The sequence below is a fragment of the Euprymna scolopes genome, chromosome 3 (genome assembly GCF_053919585.1).
Source record: "Euprymna scolopes isolate OS-2025 chromosome 3, ASM5391958v1, whole genome shotgun sequence".
In the NCBI taxonomy this organism is placed as follows: domain Eukaryota; kingdom Metazoa; phylum Mollusca; class Cephalopoda; order Sepiida; family Sepiolidae; genus Euprymna; species Euprymna scolopes.
The window spans coordinates 137,557,174-137,579,775 of NC_136484.1; the positions used below are offsets into that span (position 1 = coordinate 137,557,174).

Sequence of the window (22,602 nt, forward strand, 5' to 3'; positions counted from 1 at the left end):
GCAGCAACTTCCTCTCCTAGAACCACTTTTTTTAACAATCATGTTCATAATGCCTGCTCTTGTGCTGCATAAACAAAAGATTCAGCACTCTTAGCGAGATACCCAGCTCTAAGCCATTGCCATGATCTTTCATCAGCCACTTCTGCTATATCCTGGAAGAACCTTCCATGCATTTTCTTCCTAGCCAGTTCCTCTGCCCTTTCTCTATCCATACGTTTCACATAATCAGCCTTGATCTCACATACCTCCACTTCATTGGCCACAACCTTAAACATCCACTCCTTACTTCTAACCACATGCTCCTTCAAAGACATCTCCTCAGTTCTAACACAATCTTTTACACTTTTCAATCCTTTCCTACCGTCTTTCCTCTTTTGATACAGCCTCGCTACACTACTTCGAAGGTGGGAATGTGGAATATACCAAACATTGCAAAAACTTTCCTAATAATAATAATAATAATAATAATAATAATAATAATAATAAAAAACACAAAATATTTAAGTGTATTTTACCACCGGGCAACGCCGTTTGGCTTGTTTGTAATTATATATATAGTCATCCACATACAGTACTGTTTTGCTGTTTCACAGCTCATATATATATATATATATATATATATATATATATATATATATATATATATATATATATATATATATATATATATATATATATATATATATATAACTTTTAGTCATTCAATGAATTTAAAAATTTATGACGTGAAATGTTTGGGTTTCAGATCAGAAGATTTTATTGAGCAATTCTTATTTAGGTGGGATAATACTTATAGAATATTACTGCCAGTAATATCTTGTAAATCTTATAATCACAAGTTTCCATACCAGCTAATTGTTGGATAATTTCATTCTGAACTCTGTGTGTGTATATATATATATATATATATATATATACATGATGATTGCAACGTCTTGTCAGACGTATACCACTCCCTCAGACACTTAATGTCTATGAGCCCAAAAATTACTTATTTTTATCTTTTTTTAGTCCTACTGGTGAATTCACACGCTCAAGCAGGCATGATACTGAAGAAGGTCATTGAGATCAATTATTACATGCTTCCAGCATTTCAACCCTCCGTGCATCACAACTTTTCCATCGCCACAGGACCATTTTTATAGACAAATGCCTGGGGGAGTATCTATACACAGTTCATGTTACAGAGTCTTAGCTTTGTATGACAGCTAAGTCTCTCTCTCTGTTAAAAATGTTGAGATCCAGCAACAAGTAAGAGCAAGATAGCCAGCAACAAGTTAAACTGCAGAGAAGCTTAATTCGGGTACTGGTCTCCCACTTTATGGTTTTTTAAATCAGAGAATTGCATCTCCTAGAAAGGTTGACTTTACCACGGCTTACAGGAGCCCTCCATACCCAACAAAAAAAAACATACACACAAATATACACGGTGCTAGTTGGCTGTTGACCCCGAAAAAGGGTTCATTGCCCCCCTTTAGAAGGTCTTGTTTTTAAACCTTCAGGGAGACTAGCCACCCTCCTCACCAAACAAGTCTGGTGGTGGAACCAGTTTAGTTACCTGTGACCCAACCATGAGGCAGGTAGTACTGGGTTACATGGTACCAGTAGCATATGACATGACCTGACAATATATGTATATATATATATACATACATACATATATACATACATACATATATATATATATATATATATATATATATATATATATATATATATATATATATAGTAATTTATAAAATATATATGGCGATTAAGCTACACTGAATATTCGGCGTTTCATCCACTCTAGGATTCGTCAGGCTTATGCGTGAATTCTGTGGTTGTTTCTCGTTTTTATATGGTCCTCTTCTGTTGAGGATTTTAGTTAGCCAATCAGCTTTCTAGTATCCACCGCGCCCCTTCCTATCAGCTAATGGACATGCATTTTATCGAACAAAGGATCTGTTTTAGAACTAGGTTAGTGGTTTAAAGCAAACCTTTTCCTTTTTTTTTTTTAATATATAAATATACATATGTATACACACATATATGCACATATATATACATATATATATACATACATATATGTGCGATCGTTTATGTATATTCATGTTTATTTAATTTATTTAATTGTTTATTTTCTATTGTTTTTGTTAGTTTTAAAGCTATTTTGATCGCTATCCTAGAGTAAGTTTTATTTTGTGAACACAGTTATTTGCTATTTCTCTTCTACAGTTTAATAGATTTTGGGGTTCTTTAAAGTACAGAACAGCAAATTTTTCATGAAGGCATAATTTACATGGGTCGTCTAAATGCCTAAACGTGGTAGCTTGTCTTATTATTTTCCATTCGACTACCGGCGAATGTCCGCTTTCTTTGAGTTCCCAGTATTTATTCGCTAGTGTTGTTTTTATACAGTGTTTTTTATTGTTGAATGTACTTTTGTGGTCATAGTATCGGGTTTTGAAATCTAAGGAAGTCATGCCTACATAATATTTCTTGTTATTCGGGTTTTCTTTCGCAAATATTGTTGCCTGATAAACTATGCCTTTTTTTAGACATTTATTTTGAACTGGGCAAAGTGTGCGGTGTCTACAGTTGCATTTATCTTGTTCGTTATTAGTATTTTTATTTATGGTATGGTTGTTCTTGTCCGGGGTTGGTTTGTTATTATTATTATTATTTTTTTTTTTTTTAATTATTAATTTTCCTACCCAGGTATATAAAGATCATATATCCATACATGCACACACCCCAAAATATCCACATGCGTACTTATTTCGAGGTTCACCCAAACAATCTATTACTCGTTTGGTTCAAATATAGTTTCATACAGGTATTTATTGTTATTGTATATTATTATTTTATCATTATACATCTTATGTATATCTGCGTAACCATCAAAACAGTGCTTGCTTAATATGAGGATAGGCCTATGAACTTCAAGCTGAATTCACTATAAATTTTTACGTAGTAAAAAAAAGTACAACTTAGGAAAAGGTAACAAGCGGGTGGGGGCGGGTAATATAACTATGCGTGTGGAGTTTGATAGGAAAAGAGAATTATGTAGTAAATGAGTTCATGTCTATTTCTATTTTAGATTTAATCATTTGGTGGCAGTGTACATATATATATATGTCTGCATTTTGTGTAAATATGTATGTATAAGTGTATTTATGTATGCGTGTATGTTTGTGTATGTATATATGTGTGTGTATGTGTATGTATGTGTATGTATATGGATGTAGATGTATATACGTATGTATGTATATATGTATATATATATGCATATATATTTCTGAACAATTAAAATAGGCTGTCTCGTATATGATAGTTGTAGCAAAGTATATTACAAGAATGTATGGGTGTCTGAGTGTATATGTATGTATGTTATATATGGATATGTACACCCGTGTGGACTGTAGTGGCAAGCTGTTTCATATATAAAGGGGTTACCACACTACTGAAGTAAAAAGGCGCCTTATTATTATTGAAAAAGTTTTTTACATTTGTGCATGTATTGCTGTGTTTTTCCTGCGTTGTGAGTGAGCGAGTTTCTATGTGTCCCTGCTCGTGTGTGTGTGTGTGGGTGTGTGCGTGGGTCTGTGTGTGTACCTATATGTGTATGTGTCTCGTATACGTCTGTGGAGATTAGGAGACACGAAGGGATGGGGATGTTGTCTGCGCCTGCGGATGGTCTGAATGTGTGTATGTATTGTGTGTATGCTGGTGCGCGTAAGCGTGTGTGTGTATATGTATGTGTGTATATATATGTGTATATGCGTGTATATATGTATATGTGATTATATATATAGATGTGTGTACGTGTGTATGTATATGTATGTATATATATGTATATGTTGTGTGTATGTGTATGTGTGTATGTGTAAATGTATGTGTGTATGTGTAAATGTATGTGTGTATGTATATGTGTATATCTATATATATATGTATGTATGTGCATGTATATATATATATATATATATGTATATGTATATATATATATATATATATATATATATATGTATATATATATATATATATATATATATATATATATATATATATATATATATATATATGGGTTGATTTGAATATCGTATGTGTGCGTGTGTGGTTGGATGGGTGTAGATTAAAAAACACCGGTCAGTACTCAGTGACCATAAGAAGTGTTTTTAATTTAAGGACTGCAAGACAAAAATACTACATTCTCAAGTACCTTATGCCATAAAAACCAAAAGATGAGATAGATAAAAAAGAAAGGGAAATAAAAAAAGAAGATGTTTATTATCTTCAAAAACCTCACTTGTCCCCCCCCCTATAACTCCCACTCAGGTTACATTCTAACTTTGTTAACGAAATAAGAAAATGTTTTTGTTTGAAATATCAGTTCTCAACGGTAATTCTTGGCCTGAAGACGTAATCCCCCAACGCGGGTGATTACAGAAACATGTATGCACATATGTAGCCATTAATGTTTGTATAAATAAATTTAATATATATATATATATATATATATATATTTATATATATACATATATATATATATTTATATATATACATATACATATATATATATATTTATATATATACATACATGTATATATATATTTATATATATATATACATATATATATTTATATATATATATATACATACATGTATATATATATTTATATATATACATACATGCATGTATATATATATATATTTATATATATATATACACATGTATATATATACCCATACATGTGTGTATATATATATATATATATATATATATATATATATATATATATATATATACACATACATGTATATATATGTACACACATACATGTATATATATATATATATATATATATACATGTGTGTGCATATATACATATATATACACATACATGTATGTATGTATATATATACACATACATGTATGTGTATATATATATATACACACACATATATATATATATATATATACACACACACATACATAAGCCTGAAGAATCCTAGAGTGGATGAAACGCGGAATATTCAGTGTAGCTTAATCGCTATATATATATATATATATATATATATATATATATATATATATATATATATATATATATATATATGGCGATTAAGCTACAGCTACACTGAATATTCCGCGTTTCTTATATATATATATATATATATATATATATATATATATATATATATATATATATATATATATATATATATATATATATATATATGCGCGCGCATTGGGGAGGGGTATACGTTTGCGTGCTTGTAATTGCAATGATTGGTTACCATCTTTAAATCCTTATATAATCACATGGCTCGTGTGTGGAATCTAAGAGTTGATAGTCAGTTATTTCCCTTGGTTCTACTCTCAGAAATGTCGACTTATGTAAACTTAGTTAAAAAGTTTTACGTTGTTTTTGAAATAAAATTACCCCTTCAGAAAGCTGCTTCCCTGAGAATGGTATGTTTCTTCTTAGTATTTTATTAAAAAAAAAAACTTTTTAAGAGTGTTCTATTTATAAATTGTTTCTAAAATCAAGTAAAGTTGCATTTTCGATTATAAAAAAATATGAAATTGTGTCGATTCCTGTAGACAATTTGCCATTTCGCAGTGACACGCGACTTCTCCAAAAAAAAAAAAAAAAAAAGAAATTGACTTTTTTTTTTTTTTTTTTTTTTTTTTTTTTTGTAAACGAAAGAAGCCTCGTGAAGACATTACTGATTTTCTTTGGTGATTATAGTCTTTTGTTGGTAATTATTACTATTACTGACATCAGTTGTTTTAGGAAATTAGTTGAAATGTATTTAACGTATTTGTGTTAAAACAATAAGAAATTAAGGCGCTTCTACACTATTAGGACGAAATTTTGTAGTCGATAAATGGAGTTTCAAGGTAAAAAAAAAAACAAAAAAAACCAATGATTTCGGCTGATTTTTTTTTCTCAATTCTAATATATTACAATGGTAGCTTCCAAATTATGCAGTTGAAATTACCTGAATATCACTAAATTATTTTAAAACAACTTTAATCGTATTAGCAGATGAAAAATTGCCGCCATCTTGTTTAAATCCAAACGGAAAATTATCTCCCTTTTTGAATTTTCCTGTGTCTTACGATCGTTTTCATCAAATTTTATTTTTATTTTCGTTAATAAATAATTTTCTACCTATTCGATTTTCGTCATTTTTGGATATAATCATCTTAAAAACACGAGGAATGCGTTGTTTTCATGTGAAATTCAGTATTACGATGTCCGAAATTTGGTCCTAATAATGTAGAATATTTAACTGAAAAACTTTTGGGTATTTCCGTTATTATTACGATTGTTTCCACTTCTTTCCGGTTGCCCCTTCCTTGTAAGAAATTCCATAACCAACGCCATTTTGTTTGCCCGCCTATCGAATTTATCTGTTTTTGTGACGCATCGAAAAACGTGTACGGATTCACCCTATATGCGAAACAAACAGTGAGTGAATTGTTCTCTGTTGTTCGCAAAGGCTAGAGTGGCCCCAACTAAGGGAAAGTCACTTCCACATTGGAACTATTGGCCATATATTTGGCTCTTAAGGTAGCCCCTCAAGTTTTGGGTGCTTTGGGGCCCCCTTAATATTCATAATTTTTTCCTGGTGTCTGATTCCCAAGTTGCCCTCTCGTGGATCCTCAAAAATCCGGCAGATCTAACAATACTTCTAAATTTTCCCAGTTATTAAATTTCTGGATCTATGGCCCAGAATGGTTTAATAGAGATGGCATCGATTGGCCAATCTCACCCTTAGCTTGTCTAAACGGAACTAATAAAAAAATTGTATCATGTTTGTACTCTCAGGAGACTCGTCCTTCTGAAAATACCTTCCCGTTGAATATTACAAGGTATTCCAGCTTATCTAAAGCAATCAGCATCTTGGAAAAGGTGCCACCGTAGTGCTGACAATTTTAATAGGGCCAAATTATTGCTATTTGCTAATTTGCAAATGGAGGCTTTCCCTCTGGAATTAGGTTACTTGAAACAACAATCCGGGAAAGTGCCTCCCCCTAGGGTAACTGCCTTAGGGTTATTCGTTGATAAAGATGGGTTAATTAGAACCAGAGGTACGATACAGAATTCTGATATTCTGCCCTTTGAGGTTAAGTTTCCCCTTTTGTTAGGAAAATATCATTATTTATCAAAACTGGCAATTAAACAAGCTCATCTTAACTGTTGCCACATGGGGGTTAATTCAACCCTCAGTAAGTTGAGACTGTCTGGTGTTTGGATCCCTTAGGGGAGACAAGCCATAAAAGCCTTTCTGCGTACTTGCACCGTATGTAAAAAAAATAAATGCTCTGCCTTGTAAGGCACCTGCAGGGTCGATATTACCTGCTCATAGGGTGAACTTTGTCCGCCCATTCAAACAAGTCAGTGTGGATTTCACCGGTCAATTTTCTATTAAGGTTAGAGGAGGAGAAGTTAAAATGTACATATTACTCTTTACATGCATGAGTTTGCGTGCAATTCACTTAGAATTATTGCTGGACATGAGCACCCGTTCGTTTATGCTGGCCTTTGTAAGGTTTACCAACTTATTTGGTATCCCTACGCATGTATATTCCGATAACGCAAAATCTTTTGTTGCGTCCGGAATATTGCTATTGAACATGCTCGAATCGGACGAGTTGAAGGAACAATTTAAATCCATACACATTGTCCATTGAACAATTCCCCTTTACTCTGCTTGGCAGGGGGAGCCTAGAAGAGACTTATTAAAACAGTCAAAGAATATTTGAGGAAACTGTTGGGCAGAAGAAAGTTGGATTATTTTGAATTTCTGACTGCACTTTCTGATGTGCAAAAGGCAATAAATGACACACCCCTCACTTATATTGTTTCTGCCAACAAAGACTTTAGTATTTTAAATCCGGATCATTTTCTTCAAACAGGATATCAATCTCATTTGCTTATTAATAATTATGATGCTGAATTATGTCCTGACCCCCCAAATAGGACTGTCTTAATAAACTAGATAAAATACTATTAAAAAAAACACAATATATGTTAACCTATGTCACAGTAACATATATTGAGCGAATTTGTAACAGTATTTTGTCTAGTTTAATATTTATAACACCTTTTCCCAAACTTACCGTGTTAAAGAGAGAGTCGGGCGCCATTTTGAATTTTCCAATACATCGGTAAACACTGTATGCTTTTCGAGCTGAATAAACATGTTACATTGAATAAAAACACAAAAAATATATCCAGTTTGGTAGAAAAGTAACTTATCTTGCCTTTGATAACATTTATTTGTCATATATTTGTTTGTTTGACAACTTTTTCGAATCTGTGTATAGTAATACAAACCCGACATTCGTTTTGAGCATACCCGAAAGCCTACAGAATTCGTCAATTTAACGTTTTTTTTATTTTTAATCTTAACTTTATTATTTAGAAAAGTCCTTGGTACTTATATAAGTAGAGACGACGGATCGATTTTTTAAGTATGTCCTTTTAAGCAAAAACAATATTACTTAATGTATTGTCATGTGAAAAATGGTAATATACCCAAAAATTATGAAAATGCATCGAGTAGAACAACTGTTATTAAGCTATTGTATTTTTAGTAAAAAACAAATCTTTCTCTATTGGCTAACATGTACGCCATTACAATGTAATCTAAAATATGCAATCTGAGTTATGTCCCGTTTCACGATCTACTCAAAAACATCTACAAAAAATGCAATTTTCCCAAATTTTCTATAAAAATTACTTTAAACTATAAATAACTTTCTACTCAATGAATTTTCGTAATTTTTGGATATATCACTATTTTCGACATGACAATAATGTTTTTGCTTGAAAAAACATTTTAAAAAATCAATCTGTTACTTCTTTTTGAACATGGGGGGAAGGGGGCTTTCACCTAACAATTTAATAAACAAAACATACCCCAAAAAACATTTCAAAATGAAGAAGCAACCAGAAGTAAAGTGGAAACAGTAATCATAAAGATAACCTCCATTTCTTAGAATGTATATGTTTACTTATCGCGTCCAATAGTCGCCCATTGGTCATAGACCTGTGTTTATGTAAAATAAATGTCACACTCCTGGATGTCCCCTATTTCTGTAAATGGCCATAATCTGCACCATGTCCAGCTCAGAGACATGCACTGCACCAATCATTGGCTTGGGTCCTACATCCTTCTTCATGGCATTGAACCATCATTGCGGTATGCGTGTGAATTGATAAGCCATGTTGTGAATTGACGCAACCAATGTCACGTCTATTGAGAGCCCATATTCCTTCACCAATTTTTTTAGGGTATTTTGTTGTTTTCTAATGAGCATCTGGCAGCCTTGGTGTGAAATTGCACTTTCCCGCTGAGAGTTCTGATACCCAGTTATGCACACATGCAGAGTCAGTCTTTATGTGCGACACTTTGGTCTGCGACTGGAGCATCCAATTCAGTCAGATTAATATGCTGTGCAGCCAACAAACATCCTCCACCACAGTTCCATCTTTATCCAATGCCACTTTGGTTGCTAGCGCGTTGGGATCGACCCATACTTTAGTTTCAGGCTGTCCTTGCACCGGTCCCCATTTCGCTTTACTGCATCCACCGTCTCGCACATCATATGCCGGAGTAGGGAGTCTGTTACTTTGTCATTCTAGCTATTATGATTGAACAGGCCTTCTCTTTATTACTCCGTATGCAACACGCAGCCATGCACATACTGAGAGGTGCCCTACAAGCTTTCCACATAAGGAAAATACAGTCCGTCATGTCATGATATTGGGAATTTCTGGGATTGTGTTCTTTTATTTCCAACTCAAGACACCGTGCTCTCTTAAGACTCAGTCCTAGCATTCGTGTGCCGTCCCCAAGCCGTTCCAGGTCTTTGCATTATAGCCCGAATCAAGCTTAATGTTCTCGAACTCAAGATACGGGTACGTCTTCATCAGCAAAGATATCAGTCCACAGCATCCTCCTGTGCTAGCACCCTGCTAACAATAGCCTTCATAATGAGAGGAGCCACATTCAAGCCAAACCTCAAACGTGTCAGACAGTATCTATTTCCATTGACCTCTACTGTCTGGTATGGCCACTGTTTTGTGAACTTGTACTTGGAGATATTCTTTCGGTAGGTCAAGCAGTGACGTGTTCGCCCCTTTTTGGCACCACTTGTGCATCTTAACAGCACAAATATCTGCATTTGCTTTGAATGCATCTACACGATTGTTGAGTTTGCTGTAGTCTATTTCTGGTCGCACTTTTGCCTTATTCTGCTGCATCACAACCATCAACTGGAATTAATCTTTGTGAAAGTCTGACTCTTTCTTCCGGGTATGGCACAAGCAAACCTTTGTCCATCTATGCCAAAGTTCTTGATCATAATCTTGTCGAAATTCCGCAGCCACTTGATATTCTGGCACTCCATTACAGTCTTTCAGGTGGACGGTTATCTGCCCATTTTCATGCCACAATCCATGCTTGTTTCTCAAATTTTTGATAAAAATTACTTTTAACTGTAAATAACTTTATACTCGATGAATTTTCGTATATTGCATTTTTCGTAGATGTTTTCGAGTAGATCGCGAAACGGGACATAACTCGGATTGCATATTTTAGATTACATGATAATGGCGTCCAACATGTTTAGCAGTAAAGTTTGATTCACTGATGGAGATAGTTGTACACATGGAGACTTTCTCGATGTCAATCCAGACTGCATCTGTAGATCCAACAGTGATGCCTCCCAATGCTTTTATAGCATCGATCTCTAACTACAGATCAAATCCCAATGGATTACCACACACCATTAGAGCATCGATCCTAACATAGTCAATGTCGTTTGTTGAAGTAATGACTACTCCTCTTCTGCAGCACACGCGGGATGAACCTCCAATAGTCAGGATGTCTACTTTCACTGTCTTCCAGGATCAACATTGATTCGTATCTATTATTGTATGCGAGCATCCTGTTTCAATTAATGCAAAACACCGCATTCCATCAATGTAGATGACAATCTCCAGGAGCACCACATTTACATCCTGGTGGAGGAGTAGGCTGATGCCTCATCCTCTTGTTCATTTCCGGAACAATTCTGGGCCCAGTGTCTAACCTTGCCGCATTAGTAGCAATGAGTTCCATGTCTTAAGCAATCTTTCACTTTGTGACTCTTGCGGCTGCATCTGTAACAGTTTACTCCAGTGTGAGGGCTATTCCTGGTAGGAAGAGCAGACATACCATTGGATGGACTCACGGCTGCAACTACATGATAGTTTTGGTCCCTGGTTAACATCAGCATCCTTGATCAGCCTCCTGTGTCAATTAATGCTGAAATAGTTTGAAATATTGAAGTTAAAGTTTTCCTTTGAACCGCCAAATACCGTTAACTGTTTGTGGAAAAAAAAAAGGTTTTCTTCAGCTTGCAAGATTCTCGGCACATGCAAAAACGACAATCCTTTCTCTTCTTCTGTTTGAACATTCATAGAAAATCTGTCTTTCTTTCTTTCCACTGGCATGCGAATTCATCATACGTCCAACAGCTCTGAGTCAAATCTAAGTGTCAGTGTCTTTTTACAATATGCACATGCCACCCTTGGATGCTTATTTCCATGACTGTTGTCACAATGAGCCAGTGCGATGACCATGCTGAGAGGATCTTATTTGATCTTGGAATATGTGGTCTGAAATGTTACCCAAATACAAAATATTAAAAATTAGTACAAACCTGTTCTGGGGCAGCTGGAAAGAATGAAGAAGAAAGAAAAATAATGGGCACTGTTCTCTCCCGTTTGTTTGTTTTTTATATGGCTATGAGTTTGTCACATGATATGCAAATGAGATGCTCTGGTAAGGAATAAAAATGCCCAAGTTTTAAGAGACTGGGAAGTTTAAATTTGGACGTTGAAGAAGCAAGTCTTGTTAGTAGTGAGTCGCATTTTGAAGTTGAGAGTTTAGACAGCAGAGTGTCGGACGTTGGTGTTGAAATTTTGACAGCAGAGTAATGAGTGGTGGAGTTGATGTTATTGACATCAGGACCAAGAGTAGGAGACGTATAACACTTTAATCTTGCAAGCTATTTCAACCAACTACTTGTTTGCTTTAATCTGCAAGCTATTTCAACCAACTACTTGTTTGCGGACCACAGTAATGGAGAAGATGCTCAAAGTAAGCAGTGACATGCTAAAAACTTTCAATGGAGAAGATCTAATGGCCTGGTTGGCAAAAGTGATGCTGGTGGCAAAGCTGCAAAAGATTCATGACATTGCAAGCTTTGTCGTTGTTTTCAGAAGGTGATGTCTTAGCACTGTATCTCCAGTTAATAGAGGAAGATCAACGAGATGTAAAGAAAATAGAGGCTATGCTGAAGACTGTGTTGGCCGAAGGAATTTTTTCTGCCTACGCAAACCTAGTGAGAATGCAGTAGACACGTGAGGCAGTAGATGTATATGCAACAATATACAAATGTTGGAAGAATTAGCTGGATTTGAGGGAGCAGAATGAGAGCGGGTTGTGAGGCTCACTTTTGTGAATGGATTCTCGGAAAATATTTCTGCGGTACTACATCATCATCATCATCATCATCATGGGCTCCTTGCCCGGACCAATGTGACTCTTGCTCTTCAGAGTTTCCTGTCTTCCATCAGCTGCCTCAGATCTTCAGGTTCACAATTGGCGTTGTGTGCTATTTGCTGGATGTACGTGGATCTAGGTCGTCCTTTGCTTGCATATCTGTGTCGTGGAGTCCATAGCAATGCATCACTCACCAATTCATGCTTGCTCCTCAGACAATGACCAGCAAATCATAGGCATCTTTCTCTGATGGTATTAGATATGGCAGGTAGGTTGCCATAAAGTTGCTGCTTCGTGGGATGATTTTGCCAAGATATATTTAATACTGTTGCGGTACTACAGCAGTTATCAAATGTGGAAGAGTTGCCGATTAGTGAACTGATTTCAGCTGCCAGGGTGCTCACAGCCACACGGACCTCGGAAGTGGCAGCAGTTTTGAAATGAGAACTGAAAAGAGAACCTAGATAGGTTTATGAAAGACCCAGGATAAGGAAACTGTTTAGTGGCGAGTGCTATAACTGTAAGGACCCTCACATGTTAAGGGATTGTAATGCACCACATATGATAATGTGTCATGGATGTGGCGAACCAGGGCACCACAGGGAAACAAAAATGGGGCAATTAATGTATCGGTGATTACCCCCTTATGTCAGCCATGGCGCAAAATGGATCACTACCAACATTAGGAGTGATGATATACGAATGAGACCCCTCATCAATACTGGCTGTACTGCCACATTAATTTGATCAGCAGTCGAGGAGGTGCTGATAGACACTGGAGCAGTGTTCCGTTCAAAGATCTTTCGAAAGATTTTGGCTAGATGGAATGTCAGGCAATATTATAGAGCAACCAATTGGGTGAGTGGAAATGATATTGTAGAACAAAACCATGGAACTATAAAAGCCATTGCTAAGAGGGGGGGGGGGAATATCACCTGCAGAAGCAGTGTTTTGGTTCAACATGACCCCTATATCTGGGCTGGGTTAAACTGCCTGGGGCCCGGTGCACAACAAAATGGACAAAAGGTACGGTTACTGGTATACAGTCTGAAAACAATATCAGGGTGGATGATGTACCAAGACACTTTCTTGACATTAGGTTGATTGGAAGAGATTCAAAGAATGAGAGAGATGATGGGCAACAGAAAGCTGAACAAGAAACACAGCAAAGATCACAAAGAAAGTGACGTCCGCCAAGATGATTGGATGACTACGTATTTTGAGTGATCCAAAGGATCCGGGGGTGGGTATGATTAAATGATTTAATTTGGAATAACTCACTCCCGTTTGTTTGTTTGTCTGTTCATCTGTTCGTGTGTTCGCACTTTTCTTAATAATTACGCCTTAGATTTTTCAAAAATTTTGCACAAACATTATTCATGGTGAAAGTAAATTTTTCACTTGTGGAGGGGTACTCTGCATGCTCAGCTGTTCTGAAGGATGGTGATCATCTATATACCTTCAGGTATAAATCTATTATCTTTGGCATTAATGCCAGTCCATTCATCTTGAGTTTCATACTAAAAATATCATGTTGAACAATACACTTATGATGAAGCATCTACAGTTCTTTCCAATAATTTTTACACTGACAATCTGGTCAAGGCCAGTACTGATTTTGAGTCACTCTGGTCTATTTATCATTCTGTTCGTGATCGGATGAAAGAAGTTGGATTTGAAATGCAATCTTGTAACTCCAATAATGAGTTTGCAGGAGGGAATGATTGAGGATAGGAGTGCTTCCTTTCCCCTTCCTATGTTGAAAACTGTATTGGGATATGTTTATTTCCCTCAACAAGATTCAGTAGGCTTGTGCCCACAATGGTCGATCCTGATGTTGACACTAAGCGCAGTATTTTAGCGCAGTTTTCCAAGATTTATGATTTTTTATCCTTGTGTTTCCCTGTTACTATTCGGGGAAAATTCTTATCAGTAATCTATGAAAAATGAACTTGTCTTGGGATCAGAAAGTTCTGGAGGAACTCCATGCAGATTGGAGGTTATTTGCTGGAGACAAGTCGATTGAGCGAGGTGAAGTGCCCTAAAAGGGCCTTAAGGGGAAAGTATTCCTGTTGAATTATTGTGTTTTTGTGATACCTTGAAGGGGTTATAGCTTTTATCTGTATGCTAAAAAGCAGAATGAATGTTTTTTGATTTTTGTAAAGGTCAACACAGCTCTTCTTAATAAAAAAAATCCCTACCCACTCTGGAACTTTTAACTATATTCTTGTAAGATACTTCCCAATATTTTGAGATTAATGACTCCAGTTGTCATTGAGTCTCTGTATCTCATTACTGATGTTCAGGTTATTTTATCTTGGGTCCTTAACAGAAAATCATCTAAGGGCAATATATTTGTAGAAAACCATGTTGAGAACATAAAATAATGATGGAGAAGTTGAGAAATGAATTTAACACGCCAGTCTTTTACAAATATGTTCTTACATTCAACAATCTTGGAGATTTACTTACTAATAAAAGAATGAACTCGTTTGTATACAAATGATACCTCTACTGATAGTAGCCTTTGAAGATATCTAAATTTTCATCATTAACTAAGCTGATTAATGTTTTTAAAAATGTTTTGAAATTTATTAACAAATTGAAGCACCAACAGACGTCCCCAAGAAGGCTAAATTGTCACTACAGGAAAATATACAAAGAGAAGAGTTCTTGGAAGAGCTTCAATATTTAAATAAAACGTGAGTAAAAAATGTGCCACCAAGAGTTGATAGTCTTAGTTTATTCTTGGATGATGAAAGTTTGATTTGATCTTCAGGTTATGTTAAGGGTTTGGATATCCATCCTTAGCAAGTGAAACACCCAGTCTTGTTGGGAAAGCTTAATGAAACTAATTAAAGAAGCACATCTGAGTTGTTGCCATTTGGGCACAAACTCGACCTTGACCAAGTTGATGTTAATAACCCTTATCCCTGAATGGTTTCCGAGCCTTGATAAGTGGTGACCTCCATGTAAAAAAAAAAAAAATAAGGTTCTAGTTTCCCCAAGGAAGATAATCTGTAATGTTTGTAATCCAACCTTGTCTTGTATGTAAAAGGATAAATTTTTTACCCTTTGAGGCACCAACAGTTTCTCAGTTAATTTTATTTGTCCCTTCTTGCAAGTTGGGGTAGATTTTACTCGTCATTAATGGAAAAGAAAAATGTACACTTTGTTGTTTAATTGTATGAGTCTCCAAGCAGTGCACTTGGAATTGCTGCCTGATTTGAATTCTCAATAGATTTTGCTGGTATTTGTCAGGTTAACAAATTTATTTCATGTTCCTGCACATGTTTTTTTTTTTCACCCCAAACAAGGCACAGTGCCACTTTGAAGCAGGGGGCTACTATCAGGGACTTAATTTGCAGGGGCATTATGAAGGGAGATGAGTAGAAAGATGTTTGTTCACATTACACTTGAACTTCTGCATATCAGTACAGTTGGGAAAGCAGAATCCCGGAAGGGAGTTCCAAAGACCTGCAGTTCTGGGGAGAAACTATTGGAGTAAAAGGCTTTCTTGCACCTAGGGATCTCTACTGTAAAGGGATGAGACTTAGTAGCTTGTTGGGTTTGTCGGGGGTAGTTACGTCGAGGAGGTACAAGTGTTTGCAGTTCGTCAGAGCATTCACCATTAAAGTATTTGTAGAACAGGCAGAGGGATGTTTATTTGGATGATGATAAAACTTTCTTGGCGGCAGAAATAGTATTATCAGAAGTATTTGTTTCCGATGAATTCAAGGAACACTTCAGATTGACTTCTATTTCTCATGTCACTATTACTTTTGATTCCGCTTGGCACGGGGGTGCGTGGGAATGAATGATCCAGATAGTTAAACAGTGTTTTAACAAGTTAATTGCAAAGAAGAAATTAGAATATTTGGATTTTCTAACAAACATTTTGGATGTTGAGAAAGCTGTTAATGACAGTCGACTCACTTATATTGCTTCTTCTGACAAAGGTCTAGATATTTTGACCCCAAACCATTTTTTACAAACTTGTTATAACCTGCCTTTATTGTTGAGAAACCATGAGGTTGATGATCACCATCTTCATCCTCCAAGTAGGATCAAATCGTTGGAAATTCTTCAGTTAAGTGAAGACCTTATTGAGAAATTCCATAAAATCTGGTGAAACAATTATCTTCTTTCCTTGAGATAAAAAGAAAGGAATATGATAAGTCATTCTACTGAGAAAATATCAGTCAGTGATATTATTTTGGTGAAGTCGCCAAACCAGACCAAGCCATTCTGGCGTCTTGATATAGTTCTTCGCCTCATTCATGGGAAGGATGAATGTATCTGTTCCAACTGTATATTAAGGGATGTTTGTGAATAAATCCATTCCCTAAAACATTTGTAGCCCTTAGAAATTAGGAAAGTTTCTTCTGCAGATCATGTCGAGATTGAATTTGAAGAAGAGGAGGAAACTTATTTCTATCTTACTTGTTCTGTTAGAAACGCTGGTTCTTCCCCAATGATATGTTGTGACGAATACAACAGATCATACCACTTTGACTGCATGGGAGTGTCTGAAGAATAAACTTTTGGAGATTGCCTTTGTATAGATTGTAAGGCTCAAGGCTCTTTTATGCTAATACTAATATGTAAAACACCTGAAAATAAAGCTTTTCCTGACTCATTTAAGCTAAAAAGAGGATATATCTAAAAATGTAATAGTTAATTCTTTGATTCTTATATAACCTTGAATTAAAACTTAATAAAACAATTGTTCATTACTTGTTGTAAAATTATTCTTGATTGTAAAAAAAAATGTTTAACATTATTTCTTAAAACATGTATTCTTTTCTCTAATTAAAACAAATTAATTATGATTAAAACAAAATTTGTTAGGAAAGTTCAAATTTAATTTGAAGAATTGATAGTGGAAGAACATCTTCTTGCAAAAGTTTAAAAAATAAGTAATGAATATTCATTGCTTTTTTTGTTCCATTTTGAGGAGTGTGTTGGAATTTGTATCATCTGGAAAAATTCCACTGTTGATTTCGGGAGTTACTTTTGAATGTTTTTTTAATTTTTTTATTCGCATGTATAACGCGTATTGTTTCATTTTGAAAAGACGCGTCTAAATAAGCTTCCAGTTATGTTTCGATGTGAAAGGACATATAACATTCGTCTCTAATTCAAGGAAGCTTTTCAGAAAGCATTCTTGGAAACTCATGCTTTCTGTGGGGAGTTTGAATTAATTCCCAGTTATGAACTTTTAAAAGAAATTATGAATTCGACTCAATTCCTGTCATGGAACTTATAAGAACTTTTCAATCAATACAGTGATAAGAATAACCGCTATTCTCTCAAATTCTTGATTTGCCTCAGTCACTACTTGGAGAAGGCCTCTATCAGCCCTAATGGCACACTAGATGATCACTTATGCAACTATACATTAAATCGAGAAATCCATTCAAAAGTAAGTGTTCTGGCTTGCGAATTTCGTGTTTTCAAAAGTCTTTCATCTCTCTGGATTTTCTTCACAATATTGGCTATATATATATATATATATATATATATATATATATATATATATATATATATATATATATATATATATAAACCTGGTAACCATTGTTATATTGTGAAATATAAGATCTTCATCGAGCCTACAATGATATGTAAACAAAACACAGATTTAATCAGCAGGAGTGAAGACACCCAAACTTCAAGAGCAGCTACTGATACTATAGCATCAATTCATAAGTGACAATGGCACTGACCTATACTTAAATGCAATATTCGATTGATTGTTAATGGCACATTAAGTTGTCAAAAACTATGCTTTTCGAACCCATCCTACCACTATGATACATAGTTCATTATAGCAAAAACTTATCGGGCAAAACACATTGCCCAAGGAAATAACTATGCTAAGAAAGCGGAGGCCAGGAGATTTCGACAGATGGGATACAAATATATGTGATATAAATATTTATAAAAGGACTACAAGTGACAAACTTAATCTAAATTCATTCACAGACACACCAGGTTTAAATCGAAATAAAACAAATGTGGAATCAGGGAAACGAACATTTCCCTACAACAAGGCTAACCATATCATTATGACACATCTGACAGCAAAAGTTTTCTATTTTTCACACCTGAACAATGTGTCTACAACTACGCTCACATGCGCAGTAAATAAGAGCTCGCCGCATCAGCTGAACAGCAGTGGTAATGGAGATAGATGTGATGACTAATATGGATTACTCTTTCTCTCTCTAACAGCAGCAGCGGCAACTAACTCAAACGTCTTTGCCCTTTCCGGCAGGGGCTGTTCACCCACCGACGGCAACAATAACCTTATAACAAGGACTTTATTTTCTTTTTCTCGGAAATCCTAGCAACATGAGACATTTCAAATTATTCACACTTTAACAACTTCATCTTGAGACATCCTGTCAACAAGAGATGTTTCTAATTATTTTCACTCTAACAAACCTTAATAACAAGGACTTTGTTATTCTCTTCTCAGAAACTTCTTATCAACAAGAGACATTTTCAACCATTTTGTATCTTTCAATAAATTTTTATTTATATTATTCAATTTTCACCCCAAACAAGGTACAGTGCTACTTTGATGTAGAGGGCTACTATTGGGGACATAAGTTGCAGGGGTATTATGATGGGAGATGAGTGGCAAGATGTCTGTTCACATTACACTTGAACTTCTGCATGTCAGTACAGTTGGGAAAGAAGAATCCTGAAAGGGAGTTCCAAAGTCTAGCAGTGCTGGGGAAGAAACTACTGGAGTAGAAGACCTTATTACACCTAGGGATCTCTGTGAAGGGGTGGGATTTAGCTGCTTGTCGGGTTTGTTGAGGGTATTCACGTTGAGGGGGTACAAATGCTTGTAATTCGTCAGAGCATTCACCATTAAAATACTTGTAGAACAGGCAGAGGGATGAAACATTTCGTCGATGGGACAGAGGCTAAAGCCTAGATGACAGTTCAGGACCTATCAGATTGGCAACTCTCTTTTGAATCCTGTCCAGGAGTGAGAGACAAGTATCAAATGCACCAGCCCAAATGTGACAACAGTACTCCATACATGGGTGAATGGTGGCCTTCTAGAGGTACAGGATACTTTCAGGCGGAAGTAGTTTTCTAGCATGGTAGAGAGAACCTACCTTTTTCGCAGCGGTCCTGGCAATGCTCTTAATGTATCTATTCCAGTTTATGTTGCCTGTAAACGTTAGGCCGAGGAATTTAAAGGAAGTACTTTCAGGTAATTTGTTCTTGGCCATTGCTATTGGTGGTAGTGAAGGTTTCTTGTAATTATTGAAGGAAACAAGCTTAGTCTTGGCAGCATTGAATGTGGCCATCCATTTTTGTCCCCATTCCACTACAGATTTGAGATCATCCTCCACTGTTTCTGCCATTTCCTTAGATATGTGTTCATTTGTTTTCCTGTCGTGCCTGTTATAGAGAGTGGTGTCATCAGCAAATATACCCATCTCCGAAACAATTTTATCAGGGAGGTCATTTATGAATATCAGGAATAATAAAGGTCCAAGGAAAGGTCCAAATATTTAACTTAATACTCTGTCTATCTTTCTTGCTACCATACGCTAAATTTGTTATTGTGACCGTCGTTATCGGGTATTGAGATACAATACCTTGTGACGACGATATAACTACCGACGTCAGAGGTTTACAACATACATCTGGTGCCAGAAGTAACAATATAACACCATTTACAACCTCCGAGAGCGGATCACACAAAATTAAACTCTGATTTCTGAAACAGTAACCGTCACGGAAACGATATTTTCTTTGTATTTTAATTACATTGTTGTATTGTATATATTTTTTAATGACAATTCGGAAGCTTAACTCAGTCCTCTAAGGGAGATAACTACTTTACTAAGAATAGTAAGAAAATTTTTTTTTCCAACTACTTTATTTAATGTAAGAAAGTTTTATAACATTAATAACAAAAAGGTCAAATGCGACAATATTGTAATTTTTCTTAAACAAAACATTCAAGCAATTCTAAGAAAAATCTTTTTTTTTTCAACAACTTTAGTAAAAGAGAGTTACCTCCTTAAGAACAATGAATTAAGCTTCCGAATTGCCATTTTAATTATTATTTTTCTAAAGAAAAATTTGTTAAAAGCAACTGGAAGAATACAACTATTCATAAAAGCAAATAAATTCTATGCGTGACTGTTTGTTGGTTGTTTGTTTCCTTAATCACAGTAGTTCGTTTTCTTAATCACAGTAGTTCGTACCGAAACAGTATTAATCCGTAACCAACTTCCTCCAAAGGAGGAAGTTTCATGGGAATATAAAATTCACAAGCAGTCCACAGTCGCATGTATATCACCCGTCATAGAAAATGATAACGTTAGGTTTTTGCGGGCTCTTGCAAGGAGGTGTCGACGTCCTCCTATATACAGCGCCTGGTATTCCCAAATGGTCACCCATTTGGTACTGACCAAGCTCAACGTTGCTTAACTTCGGTAATAAGGAGAACCGATGTATCAACGTGATTATGCCGTATTTAAAATCACAGTAGTAAAAAACAATAACTACTACAACTACATAATAATAATAATAATAATAATAATAATAATAATACAAATACAACAACAACGACAACAACAACCCTTTAAAAACAATCAATGTAAATAATGAAAATGTTTTGGTAATTTTATAAAATCAGTTCCTTTCTCCAATCGAGTGTTTTTTGTTTGGGTTAGAAATCATTTTCGAGGTTAAGCAACCGAAAAAAACAAAAAAACAGTCAATTGGAGACATAGGTATAATAAAATTACTAGTGTTTTTTTTTAATTATTATTATTATTGTCTTCTGTTTCAGGAACCAAAGTTTACTTTTTTGTGGTCGCCTATCGGTTGTTCTAACTCTTTGCTCTAATTTTATTAAGTCAATATGAGCACTATTTCAAGAATATAATTTTTAGTAACTAGTTTTTTTATTATTTCATTTCGACATGCCATCTTTCCACGGATAGTCGTCTAAACAACGGAAGTAGATCTTTATTTTTGTAAAGAGAGGAGAACATTTCCGACATTTTTTAATATTTTTTGCATACGTTCTTTAACTAAAATCTATTGTATTATCATTGGTATGGAAATAAATAACAGAAGCAAAATGTAAGTACCAAAAAAAAAAAAAATAAATTAAACACCTGCTTCCTCTTTCTCTCCTAACGAATGAGGACTAATTCTGTATGATAAACTCTTCATGAGAATTATAAGAAAAAATACCCAATGCATCAGAAATTGTGCTAATAGTTTTAAATTTCCCCCAAACTTATAAATTCGAAAATATTTAACTTCCATGGTTCCTATTTATCTCTCTTGTGTATAAAAAGTAAAAATCTGCCGGCCATTGTCGTAAGCGGCTCGTTGGTCTAGGGGTATGATTCTCGCTTAGGGTGCGAGAGGTCCCGGGTTCGAATCCCGGACGAGCCCAAATTTTTTGTAAAGATTTGTTTGTTCATAGTTTGAATTAATGAATAATAATTTGTTAAATACTAGTTAGCACTTATGCATAATAGCCTCCCGGAACACCAGTAGCATTCATATTTTTATCTTGGGTGAGTTTTCACACATTATTTAATTCAATAAATATTCTATTAATTATTTATTTTTGTGTGTAAGTCTAGTGTTTATTTTCATTTTTATTTTTATTTTTATTTTTTTTTTAAATCGAATTTATATTTATTTAAAGTAATGCTTTGTTATCGGAATTTTGGGTTATTTATGTTTGATTAACAAAAATTTTCACAACCTTCATCTAATTTCTTATTCAAGATTTACATAAAATTCAATGATTGCCTCCCCTTATCAGTTATCGTACAATTTTGCCAGGGAAGCTATTATGCATAAGTGCTGAATAGTTATTTGTAAAATAACACGAAACATTTCGACGGAAAACTTAAAATAATTATTATGTTTATAAACAATTCAGGTTATCTTCTTTCGTTTTTAATTAATTTTTTACGGTATTTTTTTTTATATAAAATGGTTAATTGAAAATACAGAATAATTTAAGAAAGCCCCACTTCCCAT

At 34.9% G+C, this 22,602-nt stretch overlaps 1 protein-coding gene and 1 non-coding gene across 4 annotated transcripts in view; both read left to right on the forward strand.

Moving 5' to 3' along the window:
• The first annotated feature begins 5,331 nt into the window (after positions 1 to 5,331).
• Positions 5,332 to 22,602, forward strand: part of LOC145259157 (uncharacterized) — an 83,688-nt gene continuing 66,417 nt past the window's right edge. Inside the window, exon 1 of one of the 3 annotated variants that reach the window (XM_080116890.1) lies at positions 5,332 to 5,455. The gene's annotated coding sequence lies outside the window, so the exon portion shown is untranslated. Of the gene's footprint in view, positions 5,456 to 21,663; positions 21,682 to 22,602 lie in introns of those variants that run through there. The other 2 variants (XM_080116937.1, XM_080116908.1) reach the window with 2 other exon arrangements.
• Trnap-agg (transfer RNA proline (anticodon AGG)) lies at positions 21,931 to 22,002 on the forward strand. Its single transcript has one exon. It is a non-coding gene; the product is annotated as a tRNA-Pro (tRNA).